The 16,237-nt window shown below is 41.2% G+C and overlaps 2 protein-coding genes across 2 annotated transcripts in view; one reads left to right on the top strand and one right to left on the bottom strand.

Moving 5' to 3' along the window:
- Positions 1–15,368, bottom strand: part of CMKLR2 (chemerin chemokine-like receptor 2) — a 43,070-nt gene extending 27,702 nt beyond the window's left edge. Inside the window, exon 1 of the mRNA XM_054585764.1 lies at positions 15,311–15,368. The gene's annotated coding sequence lies outside the window, so the exon portion shown is untranslated. The remainder of the gene's footprint in view (positions 1–15,310) is intronic.
- The window catches only part of EEF1B2 (eukaryotic translation elongation factor 1 beta 2), a 213,870-nt gene that overhangs the window by 38,473 nt on the left and 159,160 nt on the right, over positions 1–16,237 (top strand). The gene's annotated exons all lie outside the window — the stretch shown is intronic.

The following is a 16,237-nucleotide window of genomic DNA, read 5'->3' as shown; positions in this document are numbered from 1 at the left end:
TTTAGCCCCTTCCCCTCCTTCCTACCATTGTCCTCCTTCCCCATCCCCTCTGGTCACTCTCAGTCTGCTCCATGTTTTCATCCCTGTGGCTTATTTTGTTTGTTAGTTTATTTTGCTGAATAAATTCTACTTATAGGTGAAATCATATGGTATTTTTCTGTCAACGATTGGCTTATTTCGCTTAGTATAATATTCTCCAGTTCCCTCCATGATGTCACAAAAGGTAGGAGTTCTGTCTTTCTTTTTTTTTAAATGCAGATTGATTTTATTTATTTTGTGTGTGTGTCAAGATCTATTATAAAATATTAAAAAATTTAAATCCATTATAAACTCTCAGAAATTAAAACAACATGACGCCAGCACAGAAATAATCAAGTAGATCAATGAAATAAAATGAGCATCCTAGAAATGCTCTAGAAAATAAGGCTTATCAACAAATAAGATGCATGGACAACTATTGCTTGAAATAAAACAAATATAGAGACTTATTTCACATATTACACAAAAATAATCAAGTGAGGTAAAATAGCCCACATTTTAAATCTGGATCCCTGCTCTACACTCTTCACTTAGAATTCTTAGTTATTTATTTGAATGCTTATTGGTTAAATGTTTCTTTCCCACCAGGCTATAGTTTAGTGTTCCACTATATTCCAGAGCCTACCACAGTGTCTGGCAAAGAATAAACTTCAATAATACTCACTGACTAGTGGAAAGACTACTGTATTTTGCTGTGTATCATGGGCTCCCATGTACAATGAGAGACCTCAATGTTGTTATTTATAATCATTTCTTACAGAAAATTACATAAAACCTTATTATTTCCTTTCCTACTATTTAAAATTAATTTTAATAAATTTTTGGAAGTAATATACAACTAAGTTTTCAAAGTCAAATAATAACTACAAAGCTTATTTTTAAAAAAAGTAGTTTCCTTTCTCCCTCTCTTCCCACCTCCACAGCAATCATTTTTAATTCTTTTAGCTACTTCTTCTGTTGTTTACCTATTTACGGTATTTAGTGGGTTTTGATAAAAGGCATTCATGCTCATGGGCATCTCAACAATAACGAATATTTCATTTTTGTCTGAGAAGGCAAAGGTGAGTTTGAGAAGGGAATTTAAGTTCTTAATTATCATCAACTCCATTCATTCTTTGTTCAGAACCTTTTTTATTAAAGGTGTTAAAAGAATGTTGATTACCTAGGAAAGCGAGCCTCCTGAGAGGTGTTAAATTTGTTCAGGCACTTCAACAGACCAGGACTTTTGATTGACAACAGTTCCACTTCCATGGAAAGATGATGGAAAATTTTCTCCAAATTATTATTAAGAGCGAACTAGTTCCTTGAAAACCATATGACCGTCTAATCATGTATTGCTTGTAATTAAAACCAGTTCACCTAACTACATTCAAAAGGAAGCAAATACCAAGCACACCTAATTACATAATATTATTTAACGCATTATGGTAATACCTGACATTTCCGGAGGACTTATGAAGTGGCTAAGCAACTTTACATGCATTTTCACATTTAATTCTCACAACACTCCTGTGAGGTACTATTATTATACTATCACATTTCCATGTGGCTAAGAGCGGTTGGACAATTAGCAAAAATGATGAAGCCCTCCTGGGGTTTCTGGGACAGTCTGACTTCAGGTCTTTCTTTCTTAACCCTTATACAGAACTTCTCTGCTTATGTGCTTATCTCCCATACAAAACTGTGAGAGCCTCAAGGGCAGGTACTGTTTCGCTCATCCTCATATCTCAAGTACAGAACAGAGAGCAGGAAATATAATAGGTACTCAATAAAACTGTAATGAATGAAGGAGGAAATGCTTTCTTAGTATCTCAATGTCAAAACTGTAGTAAACTTAATATAGTTTTTTTTTTTTTTTAAATCCTCACCCAAGGACATTTTTTTCATTACTTTTAGAGAGAGAAGAAGGGAGAGGGAGAGAGAGAAATGTCAATGGTAGAAAGAAGCATCAATTGGTTGACTCTTGTTCGTGCCTGAATGCTCCTGGGTTAGGGACCAAACCCACAACCTAGGGATGTGCTCTGACTGGGAACTGAACTGGTGACCTTTTGGTGTGCAGGCCAGCACTCAATCCACTAAGCCACACCAGCCAGAGCAGGACAACATCAGTTTTATATTGTACAAACTAGTGAAAAAAAATTTATGTCAACTCTTAGTTATATAATTAAGCAGAATGCTCCACTACTACATTTTTCCTACTCAACTAGAGGTTTGTCATTATAACCACCAAAGAGAATGTTTAGTGAACAATTCAAGATATTATATCTGTAAGGACTTTCTTCAAGGTCTAACGATCTAACTTTATATACAAATTACTTTTCATGCCAATAGGGATAATTTGGTCCTGTGAACATTCAACTCCACACATATTTATTATACTTGGCTTGGATTCTCTATTTTATCCAGGCTGCTAAGTTGCATGCACCTCCTTTCAAAGTCCTTCTCCATGAAGTCCTCCTTTTTTAATATTTTATCTGCCTTTTCCCAAGCCCTGATGCACCCCCTAGTGTTCCTCAAACACTTTTGTAATGATTCTACTACATGCATCTATAATGATCACTTTTTGTGGAATGTGAGATTCATTGTATTCAATTATGCAAACAAAGCATTTGCCATTGATGAACTAAACCCAACTGATTCAGTTATTATGCTAGATGATTGACTGACTGACCATGGACCATTCTTTAATAATTTTTTTTGCACAATTAGAACTTCAGAGAGTAGCCTTGGAAACCATTTTGAGCACTCATGAGACTTGCTTTGCTTCTGTATGATTCTAAGGACAAGCTCTGACCTCTCCTTATTAATTATTTATGCGTTAAATGTTATGAAGTGGATTACTTTCTTAGCTTCACGTGGGATTTTGTCATCCAGGAATTTTGTCATCAGTGACACCAACAAGGGCTCCTGTTTTTGGTGTTCTAAGAATGTCTATCTAATGCACTGGTGGGCCTAGATTCTTTCCGTACTCTACTTCAGTCTTTAATTTAAAAATTACATTTCATGTAATTTTTACCCAGCCTCGTTGGGTTAATCTGGCTTTAAGTGCAGCTGTATCCCCTGGATTGGTTAAATTCTGAAATACTGTATGTAGATCAGCAACACTGGTATTACAAGTTTTCAGGACTTAAGTGAGAACCTTTATTGCAGAATTGAGTTACAGGTAGATTCCGTAGAGGAGAGTAAACAGCAGTGTTGTCACAAATATCACAGTGAAAAATGTGAAGCACTATGATGTTGGGAAACACCCTGTCTGGTTTTAGGAACTGTAACCCCGCCGACAAGCTGTAAGGCCCCGAGGCTGGAAATAATCAGGGAGGCCTTGGAGACACAGGCTCCTGAGGAGACAGTAACCTGTTCCTCCTGGCAAGGGCATAGTTCCTGCCTTTCTGCTTTGCCATGTGATGACTGGTAATCCATGACGGGTAAGTTATCTCGTGCTGAAATACAAACCTAAGCCAGATATTGATTGGGTATTGGCAGCAGACAAGAAATTGAGGGACACGGAGAAAGGGCAAGAAGGCCTGCACCTCTCGGCTTGGTTTGGACATGGCCGGAGTCCTCATTCTATCTGAAAGAAGCCTCCTTGTCCCTTGGCAGCTCCCTCCCCTTGCCTGGCTGAGGCTCGAAATAATACTGGAGACAGTCCTAAACCAGATCTGACGGTTCCCAGGGAAATCAGGCCTAAAAGTAAATTCTTTAAAGTGTGTTTTGTTCTTCCCTCAGAAGCTCTAGCCAGCTCATGCTGGGAAGGAAATTTACATTATTCACAGACCCTAACCCTGTACCCTTAGGCACTCTTGTGTTTACTACCCTCTCATGTTTAGTCCTCTCTCTTGTTTACTAGTCTCCTCTTGAACCCTGTGTAAATCGGTGTGCTCCTGCCATTTGTTTTCTTCAAAACATCACCCATTCTCTGTGAACATTAACATACTGATATATTGAGATAACCTGTGCATTCCTGTTACCTAGCCCCACTGATAGCCTTTTCAATAAAAGCCTTTGGAAAAAGGGGCTAGCGGGGGCTTCTTGACTAAGAGGGAAGTGCTCCTGTCCCCTCTCCTGGCAAACAGAGAAGTGTTTGCGACCCCTCGTGTTTATTCCCCCCATCCATGACAATCCCAGGACCGGCTCTGCGGGATTCAGAGCCCTGCTCCCATCTCAGCTGACCCGGGACAGTAACCCTCAGGTCCCCAAGCGCTGCACTCTCCATGACGCGCTCCGTCCCCCACGCTACAGGTAGCCCCTGGACCGGGGACAAGCGGCGACCTGTGGTGGCACTCCCCCGACTCGCCACCATGCTACACTCTACAAATGTATTTCTATTGCAACCTGAGAATTTTCCCAGTTGACAGTGGACACCAATAGGGGAGTATTTGGAGTTTTAATTCAGGATTCAATGGGGTGTCCCCACTAGTTGATGTGGTACCCCCTTGTGTTTTCCCAATAAACATATCACACTTAAGAAATTCACTAAAAAGTATTTCTGGAGCCTCCAGGAGGTTAATTACATGTTTACACACAAGTTTGCTCCTCTTGGGCACTAAGGCAGTCTGCCGTGCTGCCAGAGCACTGGGCTTACTTGCCTTGTGAAAGCTCTGGGATGGAGGGAGTGCAGTGGGCTAGAGAATTCTCTTCTGTTACGATTTCTATACCAAATCTATAACGATTTGTTATACCAGACCCCAAACAGGGCTGTCTGTGCCCTGTTGTTTTAATTGAAACAACGCTTTACACTTTCACTTGCATGCTGTTCTCATATCCCCTCTCCTCTCAGAGGCCACAGGCTGTTCTGGGCTACTCCCTCCCAGTGAGTTCTCCCACAAGGCTCCTCAAGCCAAGAAGGGATTCTAGCGAGCACACCCCCTCAGTTGTTCAGTCAAGATCTTTTCATCTCACTCCACTCATGATGGGACACCAATACCCGCCTCTCTCACTGTCTCACCTCCTCCATGAGCTATTCACCTGCATACTGCTGTCCGCACCTGTTCCTCCCTTTTCTAAAACGCCTCTTGTTCTGTAGGTACTGCACACTTTTAACACTTTTTAGCTTAATAGCTCAATTCTGTCTCCCAGACAGCACAACTCTAAGCTTACTTAGGGCAAGAATCTTCCATTAAAATCCTGGTATCTTCTTCCACCACACTAGCTGAGGGTTCAGTCAATATTTGCTTGATTGAATGTTACACATAAAGGTGGCTTCTCTTAGTTAATGAGAAACAACCTCCCTTCCTTCTAAAAATGGAAAAGAGAAGACTTCCAAACCAGGAACTACATTTTCCAACTTCCCTCTTCCTTCACTTACACACGGAGGTGAACAGTGAGATTTGTAAAACAGAACAAAACAAAATGTCAACCATTCAAAAGCTCTAAGATGCCTTATTTATTTGATTTCAGGAACTCCTTTATCACAAACCAAGTTTTATGTGCATTTGTCCTGCAGAAAATTGCTGTACGCAGCGTTTCACACACTTAGGTTTACATGGGCTAGTTGATTGTGTTTGCTGAGCGAGGGGCTGACGTGACCAAGGCTGGATGGTTGGCTCTCCCACCACCTCCCTCAGTTCCATTTAACCCCTGCCCTTCCACCCTCTAATTAATCATTGACCAATATATTCACTTGGCTGAAACAAAGACGACATAATGTCCAGCAAAATGTTGTCCCTGAATCATGTGGAGTTTGTTCCTACCAACACTATTTTCTTTAACCACAAAGAGATTTTTTACCATCTTATGTGAGAATCAACGGAATAATGGGAACATATTATGATCATTGAAAAATACAAAAATATACAGTCTGCATAAATCATGTGTTTCACTAAATGTTTATTTGGTATCCGCTGTATGTGATAAATGCCCATTACATTTATCACGCCAAGCAATAACTCAATAAGCAGCGATTAAAAAAGGGGCGGTGGGCAAAATGAAAAGCTGGATGGAATCTAGCCTGTCAGATTTCTTGTACAGTAGCAATTTTTAACCAGCATGCCACAACACGCTGGCGTGCCGCAAGAATTTTAAAACATGAAATACATGACTATTTAATCAGAGCACTGACCTCAGCTCCCTTAGATTGTCAGATAAAAAAATGACAACAGCCACAACAATAGCTGTCTGCCGCGAATGAATCATTTTGGCTGATCAACAAAAAACATAATATATGTTTTGGCGGGCCAAAGAATTTTATTTATTTTTTTAAGATTTTACTTCTTTTAGCGAGAGAGAGGGAAAGAGAGGGAGAGAAACATCCAATTGGTTGCTTCTCATGTGCGCCCAACCAGGGACTGAACCGGAATCCAACCAGCACCACTTCGCAGGGGTGACACCCAACCAACTGAGCCACACTGGTCAGGGTGTGGCATAGAATTTTTGTAATTAGTTTGTGTGTGCCATGAGATGAAAAAGATTGAAAATCTCTGTTTTAGAGGAAAAGAAACTGTGTTCTAGAGAATTTGTTCTGCTTCAAGCCATGAAAACATTACAGGCAGAATTAGAATTAGAGCTCTGGGGAAACAGGCAAGATAAAAACAAGTCTAAAGATATTGTGCAACCATAGATTTGAGGCATATTTGGAAATTGTCCAATTTAAAAGAATGCTCTGTTAGTAATCTTCATTTAACTAGTCGCTGTTTTCTATCTTTTAAATTTTTATACTATCAGTTTTTATTGGTGTCTTGGTTTTTATTATGTTCATTACAAGTTTTGTTTTTGTTTTTGTTTTTTTTAAGGCAGAACCCTCTACTGAAGTTAGCATCACAAAAGAAACCAGATGAATTAAAACTGGAGTCCACACCAGATTGAGAGATTTCATTTAGATGAAAATTGAGACCTGAAGAAAAACAATAGGAATTTTCAGTATTACAAAGTTTCTAAATTATAAAAGTAAGGGACTATTAGAGAAAGTTGTGGGTGGGGAAGAAAGGATGTATCGCCCATAGGAGTCCAGCATATGCCACTGAGTCATAAAAATTATTTTTAGCAGAAGGCATTTGAGATCACAGAGAAAGTCAATTGTCATAAAGCTCCTTTCCAGGGAGCAACCAGGCTGGCTCTTATACCACACCTAAACAGACATGTCACAAAAACTTGCCCATTCTCCTCTTAATTTTTTAAGGTTTTATTTGTTTGTTTGTTTGTTTGTTTGTTTATTAAGAGGGAAAAGGAGGGAGAAAGAAAGGGAGAGAAACATCAATGTGAGAAACAAGCATCGATTGGTTGCCTCTTGTATGCACCCCAACTGGGAACTGAACCCGCAACCCAGACATGTGCCCTAACCAGGAATTGAACTGGTGACCTTTTGGTTTGTGGGACAGAGCCCAACCAATTGAGCCACACCGGTCAGGGCTATTCTCCTCTTATTAAGAAGTCACTAGTTTCCCCATAAATGCCCTTTCTCCCCCTCCTCTTATCTTTTTCTTTTTAAAAAAGATTTTATTTATTTATTTATAGAGAAGGGAAGGGAGGGAGAAAGAGAAGGAAAGAAATATCAACAGGTGGTTGCATTGCGCTCACACCCCCTACTGGGGACATGGCCTGCAACCCAGGCATGTGCCTCACACTGGGAATTGAACCAGCGACCCTTTGGTTGACCCTTTGGTTTGCAGGCCGGTGCTCAATCCAATGAGGCACAGCAGCTAGGGCCCCTCCTCTTTTCTTCTTAATAAGTCATTTATATTCCTTTAAGTGTCCTCCCCCCACTTCTTTTCTGCTATTAAGATGGTTTATAAACCCCAATTTTAAATCCCTTTGAGTCACATTTTTCTGTGAACTCCTCTATGTACAATAATAAAAAATATGTTATTAAATTTGTATGTTTTCTCTCACTAATTTGTCTTTTGACAATTTAATTTACAGGACCTCAGGGACTGCACCTAAGAGGGTAGAGGAAAAGTTTTTCCTTCCCTTTTCTGTCTCGACACATCATCAGCCTAACACTATTTTCAATTTTGCATATGTTCTACATTTTTTCAACTGTGTTTATTTTTTACATCTTTATAATCATTATTAACATTATAAGTACCCATCCACGATGCTGCATAACCCTTCAAATTATGATTTCCTAATGATTGCAAACTATTTCACTGAGATGATAAATAAGTTTCTTAACTAGCCTCCTACTGTTGGATATTTAGATTACTTTTGATTCATTGAAGTTATTACTTCTATAAGTTAGCTGCAAGTGCTGCAGCCTTTGGAAAGGGATGTTAAATATCTATCTCAGAAAGATGACATTTAATGGTAAAATAACTTAGGAAATGTCTGACATTCTTTTATAAACTAAACAGGCCTCAGGTAAAATCATAAATAAAGGCCATGAGAAAACTAAAGCCATCTTGTTTCCAGAAGATGTGCAAACATGATGAGAATTATCCAGTAAGAGGAATTAATTGAACTAGGTCATTTGAAACTCAGAGAAAGGTCTCTTGGCCTTCTTTTTTCCCCCTATAAAACAGACAAAAAAAATAATAGTGGATTAATTTAGCAACAAGTTTGTGGAAGCTTGGGTGAATGCGTTTGCTTTAAGTGAAAAGGGCCGATTTCAGAGAGTAATTGCTGATGAAAGTTCCGTTATCAAACCTTCATTTGGTTTTCATTAGCTTTCATTTGAAGGAAATGATAAACTATTAGACAAAAAGCAATTGTTGCTCGCAGTTATCTGACTACCATTGGAACAATCAAGTTAGCTGAACCTTTCCTCCCAGCTTCTTCCCTGCCTTTAGCCATTTGTCCTTCATTAGGAGGGCCCAGGTACCAACTATTCTAACAGGCAATTGATTAGAAGATTTCAAATAGCAACCACAAAGAAATGTTTGTTTTGAAGAACCACAAGCTATTCATCTTAAAAAAGAAAAGGGAGGGGAAAAAGCAACCAAACTACATTACAACTCAATTTAGAACTTTTTTCTTACTTTGTAATCTGAGGAGGGCAAAATCAATTTTCATCTCCGAGTACCATTTTCTCCTATTAGATTTCTCTACAGTGGGCTTTCCACAAATGATACTTGATTATTTCTGAGTCACTGCTGCTTAAAATCCACATTTATGAGCCGTCATTTTCTAGGTAAAAGCTGAGGAAATTACAGAAAGTTCTTTGTGCCCTTATGTTCTCTTCCAGTGTTTTCGATTTAATCAGCTGCCGCAGCAAAGCCTGTGATGATCCTCCCTCAACACTTTGGACAGGACCAAAAATATGAAGCTTCACATAGAGCGTTTCGTAAACTACCAGGAGTCCTTTTTCTTTTTGGCCAGCTGGTAGTTAGTCAAAATACCATTTTGGAAATAAATTGTCTGCAGGAATCCTCCTCAGGTCAGCTGCAAATGTGTCAGTTTGAGAAAAACAAACAAGAAGCACTTACCAGTTAATTTTCTGTGAGGACAGAAGCTATTGGGATGCCTGGGTGTAACCTCCCCGCTGCAGTATGAAATGGAGGGTGGTTTTCAGAACAGCTACGCTGTACACTCTTTTTCCCTGTTTCCTCATTTGGCTTTTATCTGGCTTTTGAAATGACACTGTAGAGGAAAATGATGTTGGGTTTCATTTGAATGTGGTTCTTCCCTTCCTCCACCACCCTCCATAAAAATTCATCATGTATTCTAGGAGAAAAGTAAGCAATGAGCATATTGCACACATTAATTCTTTTGCTCAGCGTGTTTGTGTGTGTGTGACTGAGATTTGTTTTTTTGAATGGAAATCATTGCCATTGGCTGCGGTGCCGCAGGCTGAAAACCAGCGATGGGGGAGGCACCCATTCCTCCTTTGTTTGGGTGGGCTCTTGCTTATGAAAAAGTCAAGCTAAATTTAATGCCAACCGTGGAATGAAAGGAACCTTAGAAATGTCAAAGGAGAGCCCTTCCGATGCCCCGGGTTTCGGTGTATTTCTGAGAGTGGAGACTTGGAATCACATCATAAAAGTGTGCATTTTAGTTTTTATTTCTTTACTGAGGCAGGCTTCAAGAGGCAACTTTCCAGGCTCTAAGGAAATTAAAGGCTGGATTTTTAATCTCCCATCTCACCTGTGGGCCTGGCAGATATGGGCTCATCTCTGTATCTGAAGCAGGACTCATAATTCAGAAATTCGCAGGGCGAGAGCCGTGGAGGCTGAAGGGAAGCAAACCTTGATGTGCTTAGCTTTCCTCTGCAGAGCTAACTTGATTATTTTGGGAAGGTCTAACATCAGCTTGACCATGTGATATTGGAAATCGAACGTTATTAGGTCCTGAAACATTGTTAGGCCACCTAATTGAACACTGTTCGAGGAGCACACGATTTTGTATCTGGTTGCTGTGAAAGACTGCCCCGGGGGTGCCATGGGCCACCCCAAAATATGCATTGTTGGCATAAGGATTATTTTGAGCTGATTTTTTTTTTTTTTTTTTTTTTTAACTGCAGACAGAAGAAGCTCTGAAACAGGGTATAAGTTACCCTTTTGTAAGGGAAATCTACATCTATAAAAGACATTTACATTAGAAAGGCAGCTTGTGTCTCCGGCAGAGAGCTACTACTGGAGATCATTTTTTCACCTGAGGGGCTTATCTGCCCCGTAAGGGCAACCTTTGTTATCCAAACATTTCCTCTTCTCACCTTCCAGTGAATTGCCTTCCCTTCTTTAAATCCCAGACCCTTCTCCCTTTCCTTCGCTGCGGATCCTATATAATCCTCAATCTTCTGGCCACCATTTAAGGCTCTTGAATGTACATAATTAAAATTGTTTTCCCCCCTTCCTGTTAATGTCTTTTTACACGGAGTCTTAGCCAAGAACAATGAAAGGCAGAAAGAAAATTCTTTTTCCTTCGCTCTAAGACCAAGTCTAGAAAATTTAAAGTGGTATCCTCCTCTCTGTGGTGGGTAAGGGTAGGGTGGGAGCATATTGGAATAACCCTGGGGGTTAGGGTAGGTACGTTTTTTTCAAACTACAAATCTCTCTTGGCCTGTCAGGATGTACACTCTCACATTTGCCCCCAATCCCTTGAGTCCACATAAGTAACCACTATTCATCATCTTGGCATATTTCTATCAGTATGACCCCAACTTAGGTGTGCTTAGATTGAAGGAGGTAGCAAGTAGAGCTCTCTGCGGGAGACTCCTATCAAGTCACCAGCTCCCATGGCTTTGCATAAGCAATATTAGAGTTTATTAATAGTTCTATGTTATCTTCTGTAATAGCACAAAAGCCCAATTTTATCCACAAAGGACTCTTTGAGGAGAATTTTGAGTTTTAGTTCATTTATACATTTTTTTTGAGAGTACATTTATTAAGGCTGGGGACAGTGAAACAAGGCAGGCCTTAGGCTAGAAGCAGCAGCAGGAGAGCACCTAGGCGGGGCTGCTTTGTCTCCATGAGAAGTCGAGAAAAAGGGAGCTTTGGAGACAGGTTCAGGGTGTTAGCTGGGGGTGACCTGCCAGCGGCCACTCCCCACGGCTCTCCTGGTTGCAAGTCTCCTGGGGACCCTTAGAGTTTAGGAGGTGCATGCCTGAGAGGGAAGAAAGGCCTGGGTGTGCTACGGGGAGCAAGACTGTGCCTACTTTCCATGATTTTAAGTTTATTTTTTGGTGCTAGAACAGGAAGCAATGAGAAACAAAGGACAGAAAAAGATGAGAAATGACATTTAGCAAGGACCTGCTATGTGTCAAGTATAGTTTAAGCACAGTGCACATTGAAACTCAAGAAACTATGCATTTTTATGTTTTAGCTACTCCCTAAAACAATAGAGTTGAAACATAGGGTTACTTAGCTTTGAAATTGGTCCCCCCAAAATGAGGAATAGTAGTACCTAAAATCTCTCGGCTGTGCCTTTGAGGAGCTCCCTTAAGATATATACATACCAGTATATGTATATCTTACAGTTGATCCATTATTCAAAAGTAGTTGAAGCTAGAGTGCTCAGAGGTGCTGGAGATAACTTACCAGCATGCTGGGGACCCAGTGGGAGCGGTATACCTCAGCCAAGCTGCTGGGTGGTCCATTGGTTAAATAGGCGAGTCACTTCATTGGAGATCCATTAAGAGAGACTCTACTATAAGTTGCTGAGCTGGAGTTCAGCCCCTGGCACTGGCTCCAAACACTACATTTATAGCACAGGGAGATGGTATTCAGGGATCAGTTAACAATTAGGATTTCTGTGTGATCTCAGGCCCTGGCGAGGTGGTACCCTGAGGGGTCTGGAAAAGGAGATAACTTTGAAATTCCAAAGACAATGTTTTCTTCGATGCAAAAGACAATAAATTGGCCCACTTAAGATCAAGATTGACTTTTGTCAAGGAAGGTACAGGTCTAGGACATGACTACCCTTCCTGACCTGCTTTTAGCTAAGAATTATGTTCAGGCCCTCCTATGTGGTTGGTTACTTTTAGTCTCTGAGTTCGTTGCACCCACCATTCTAGCTTTTCCTGAGTTTGTCAGGTTTTGTATGTAGTGGTAGGACAAAAGCCACTTTCTCAGGTCCTCTTTCCCAGAGCTCGCTGGACCCCATAAAGCATGCTTGACCCTAATTGTTTTATGAGCATTTATCCTCAGGACTAGCAAAATTACTGGAAACACACTTAAGGCTCAGAGGCTCCGGGGACTTATGAAACAAGACATACCAGACCACATGACTGGACCGGACCCTACACCCAAAGATAACATCAAAACAAGTTGCGGCCCAACGGAAACATCCTGCTCTACAACCTCCCTATTACCTGATGAAAACTCACAGCCCCTACCCCTCAGGGCCGGGGCTGGTGCATTCTCTGCACTTAGCCCTTCCCTGCTCTTGGGAAAGTAAAAATAAAAAACTTTGCTTTCTGCACTTCCTTTTGTGAATTCTTTCACAGCCTGCTGTCACCGACCGCCCTAACATATGGCCTCTTTTTTTTATTTTAAAAAAATTTTTATATCCTCATCTGAAGACATTTTTTCATTGGTTCTAGAGAGAGAGAGAGATAAAGAGAGAAACATTGATATGAGAGAGAAATATCTATTGGTTACCTCCAATATGTGTCCCCCACCGGGCATCAAACCCACAACCTAGGTGTGTTCCCTTACTGGGGATCAAACTGGCAGCTTTTCAGTTTACAGGATGATGCTCCAACCACCTGAGCCACACAGGCCAGGGCATGTGGCCCCCTTTTCATCCTCACTTCCCTCTTGTGGTCATAAATCAATCCAAAGCACACATTGACGACCAACCTCTTGGTTGGATAATGTGGTCTCACGGTGCTAGGAAAGCTCATTCCTAGGAAGTATTTCTTTCACATTTTGTCCTTATTAGTTGTTGATTCTTTCCATTGTTTCACCATTTCCCCAAGCAGGCCCCAAATATTAACAGAAACAAGTTTCTCCTTTCTTTCCCACCTATTCCGCAAGTGTTGTTCTTCATAGAAGGCCCTTTGCTTTTCTCAGCAAAGTGCAGAATGGTTTGCCCTGAAACCCTTCTCTTCCCTTCCCTTCACCGTGATGGGTGTGCCAACTACACTTTACGGAACGGCATTAAAGTGCTGGGGCTGCTGTAGGGCACAGAAATGACACTGGCTCTCCACAGGACACCTTCTCAAGCTACCTCTCTGGTGTAAATAAGTAGCACTCCTTCGAAACTCCAGTCAGATGTGACAGGCGCTGGTACTCCGGAGGATTAATTCTTGTTATCTTTCTTTTTGTCATCATCCCCTGAGCAGTAGGAATGCCATGTCAGCCTTCCCTTGGAAAGATATGGCAACCCAGGGGGCACTTGCATTGGCTTCCTTATCAAGGCCCAGGTCAGGCAGCCCCAGCAGTGTTACCATTTCATCAGGACCCTGAGCTCCCACTAGGGTCTGGAGCGCCAACAACCCGTTCCAGCTCCAACCGCCCCTGCCTGCCGCCCCAAGCACCACACACACGCAGAGCCTCATGGCTTTTCTGACACTTTTTTCTTCTTTGGTTTGCTCTCCTCCCTCTTACCTTCAGAATCAGAGTCAGCTTTGTGCTTGCCTCCCTCTGACATATCTGTCACCTATGCTGTTTACTGTAACTGTAGAAAGAAAGTCAGCAATGAAGTTGGGGCAAATCAGGTTCCATTCCTAGAAGTCTTAGTGTCACCATTTGTCTTGCTGAAATGGTGGACCACTGAGGATGGGGTAAGGCCATAACCTTGGATAGGCGTCAAGCCTGTCTATTGTTTTTTTGCATCCAAAATAACATGCTTTTGAAATGTTAGAGTACTATCAGGGCACATCCCACTCACCAGAGCCTGAGATCACATAGAACCCCTAAGAGTTATCTTGTTCCCTGAATACCATCTTGATGTTATTTATTAATACCATCTGTAAATGTTAATTATTAACTACTCTCTACCAATGTAAAAGAAGTATGTGTCTTCTTGTTTTACTTTTTATCCAATCCTAGCAATCCCCACTTTGCTTTCTCAGCCCTCTTAATCTTCCGCTAACGGACTTCATGTGGCTCCCCTTAGGTCTTCTTCTTTAATTTTAATGTATAAAATAAGCTGCAAAGCTGCCATTCTCTGGAGCATTTTCTCAGTCTGCTCAGACTTTGTCTCCCAGGTCTGGACATTTCTTACATTGACAATGTTTATTTTTGTTAACGATCATTTCTAATCTTTTGGTTGTTGCTGTTTGTACAACAAGAAAAAAATCAGCCCAGAACATGGCACTGGAAAACAGGTAGTATGCAAATAGACAGATTTTAAATAAAAGAAGCTCTTTTATGAAAAATGGAAAGACGTCGCTGCTTTTCCATTTTCCCCCCCTTATCATATAGGGAGGTGATTGTCTCCTGCTTCTTCAGGTTAGGCAGGGCTGAAGATTAGACTTCGGAGCCTTGATTGGGTTGGACAGTGAAGCTGGAACCATGCACACTGAGCTGGGAATCACCATTGCTGACTCAGTGTCTCTAGGAGGTCACTCAGAGAAGCCGTGCCAGCCTGACCACACTGGGCAGCATTCATGCCTCTTAAACCAGAGAATTCTTAAAAGCCACTGAGGACAAAGCCCTTTCCACATTCTTGCTTTTAATTCTGAATGGCCCCTGCAGGAGCTGAGCCTTAAGGATGCTGAGTAAATCTGTTAGAGGATTTAGCTCTACTTCTTTTTAATTAAGATACACAAAGCTCTAATTACCTGCGGAAATGGGGCGAACAGCTTCTATTGTTATCTCTCATTTGAATAAACCTTCCCTTTTAATATGCCAAATGCCAAATCAAATGAGGTCCACACAGGATTTAGACTGGTTTTCGTAACTAAATCTCAGATTCTCAGGGCCGGAAGCTTTTAGAAGGCAAAGCAAACACTCACCTCTGGAAAGGTGCCGGTGGGGGCAGCCGCAGGGTGGGAAGAGGGCAGAAGCTTCGAGCTCTGTTTTCTGAATCTTTGTGGTTAATAATTTCTCTGAAAGATCTGGTTGCAGCTGCCCTGAGTCTTGGAAAAAGTATTTCCTCTTTTTTTGTCACCAAGGGAGGTCAATACTCTTTTAACTTACTGCTCTAGGAAAAGTTATGTGGTTTGCCAGTGGTTAAATAAATCTGGTGTATATCACTTGGTCAACAGGCATTTGGGTGACACCATCCTTGGCCCTGACTCAAGAGAAAGGATTGCTCTGGGGTTTCAGGCCACTCCCAGCTATTTACTCTCATTATGTTACTTTTCTTGTTAAACTGTAGATTATGGATATGATGTAAGTGTTTCTGGATTTTTCTAAAATGTCACATTTTTAAGACAGGGAAAGTTTCAGAGAATAAAGCACTACTTGCATTTTTCATAAGAAGTAGCAGCCTGGGGCACGCACAGCTGCTGATGTGATCTGTTTGCCCTGCACGGTGTTTTCTAGAGTTTGAATTAATTTCTATCATTTACAAACCAGGAGATCTTACATAGCCATCAGATTATCAGCCCCTCAGGAAAAGAACCGCCAGACCTGGTAATAAAGGGCCTGTACCGGCACAAGGGTACAGCTGGAGGCTGCTGAGGGCTCACTGCTCCCAGCACCACCTGACTACTTCTGGCAGGCATGACCTTCCAGTTCCACACCTTCCTCCCGTACCTCTTCACGGCCCCTTTTAATTAGTTTCCTGTTGAGTTTTCTTCAATTCAGGAAAAATGAAAACACAGAAAGCTGTCATTGGGCAATCATTTTTATTACACAAAGTATTTCAGATTTGCTTATTTAAAAAAAATGAATCTCTGGTCCTGGCTGGTGTGACTCAGTGGATTGAGCGCTGGCCT

This window comes from Pteronotus mesoamericanus, unplaced genomic scaffold, assembly GCF_021234165.1.
Source record: "Pteronotus mesoamericanus isolate MK-2021 breed Mesoamerican mustached bat unplaced genomic scaffold, CSHL_Meso_final contig_90, whole genome shotgun sequence".
Taxonomy (NCBI): domain Eukaryota; kingdom Metazoa; phylum Chordata; class Mammalia; order Chiroptera; family Mormoopidae; genus Pteronotus; species Pteronotus mesoamericanus.
The sequence above is the reverse complement of the archived record's forward strand: the minus strand, read 5'-3'. Positions and strand labels throughout refer to the sequence as shown.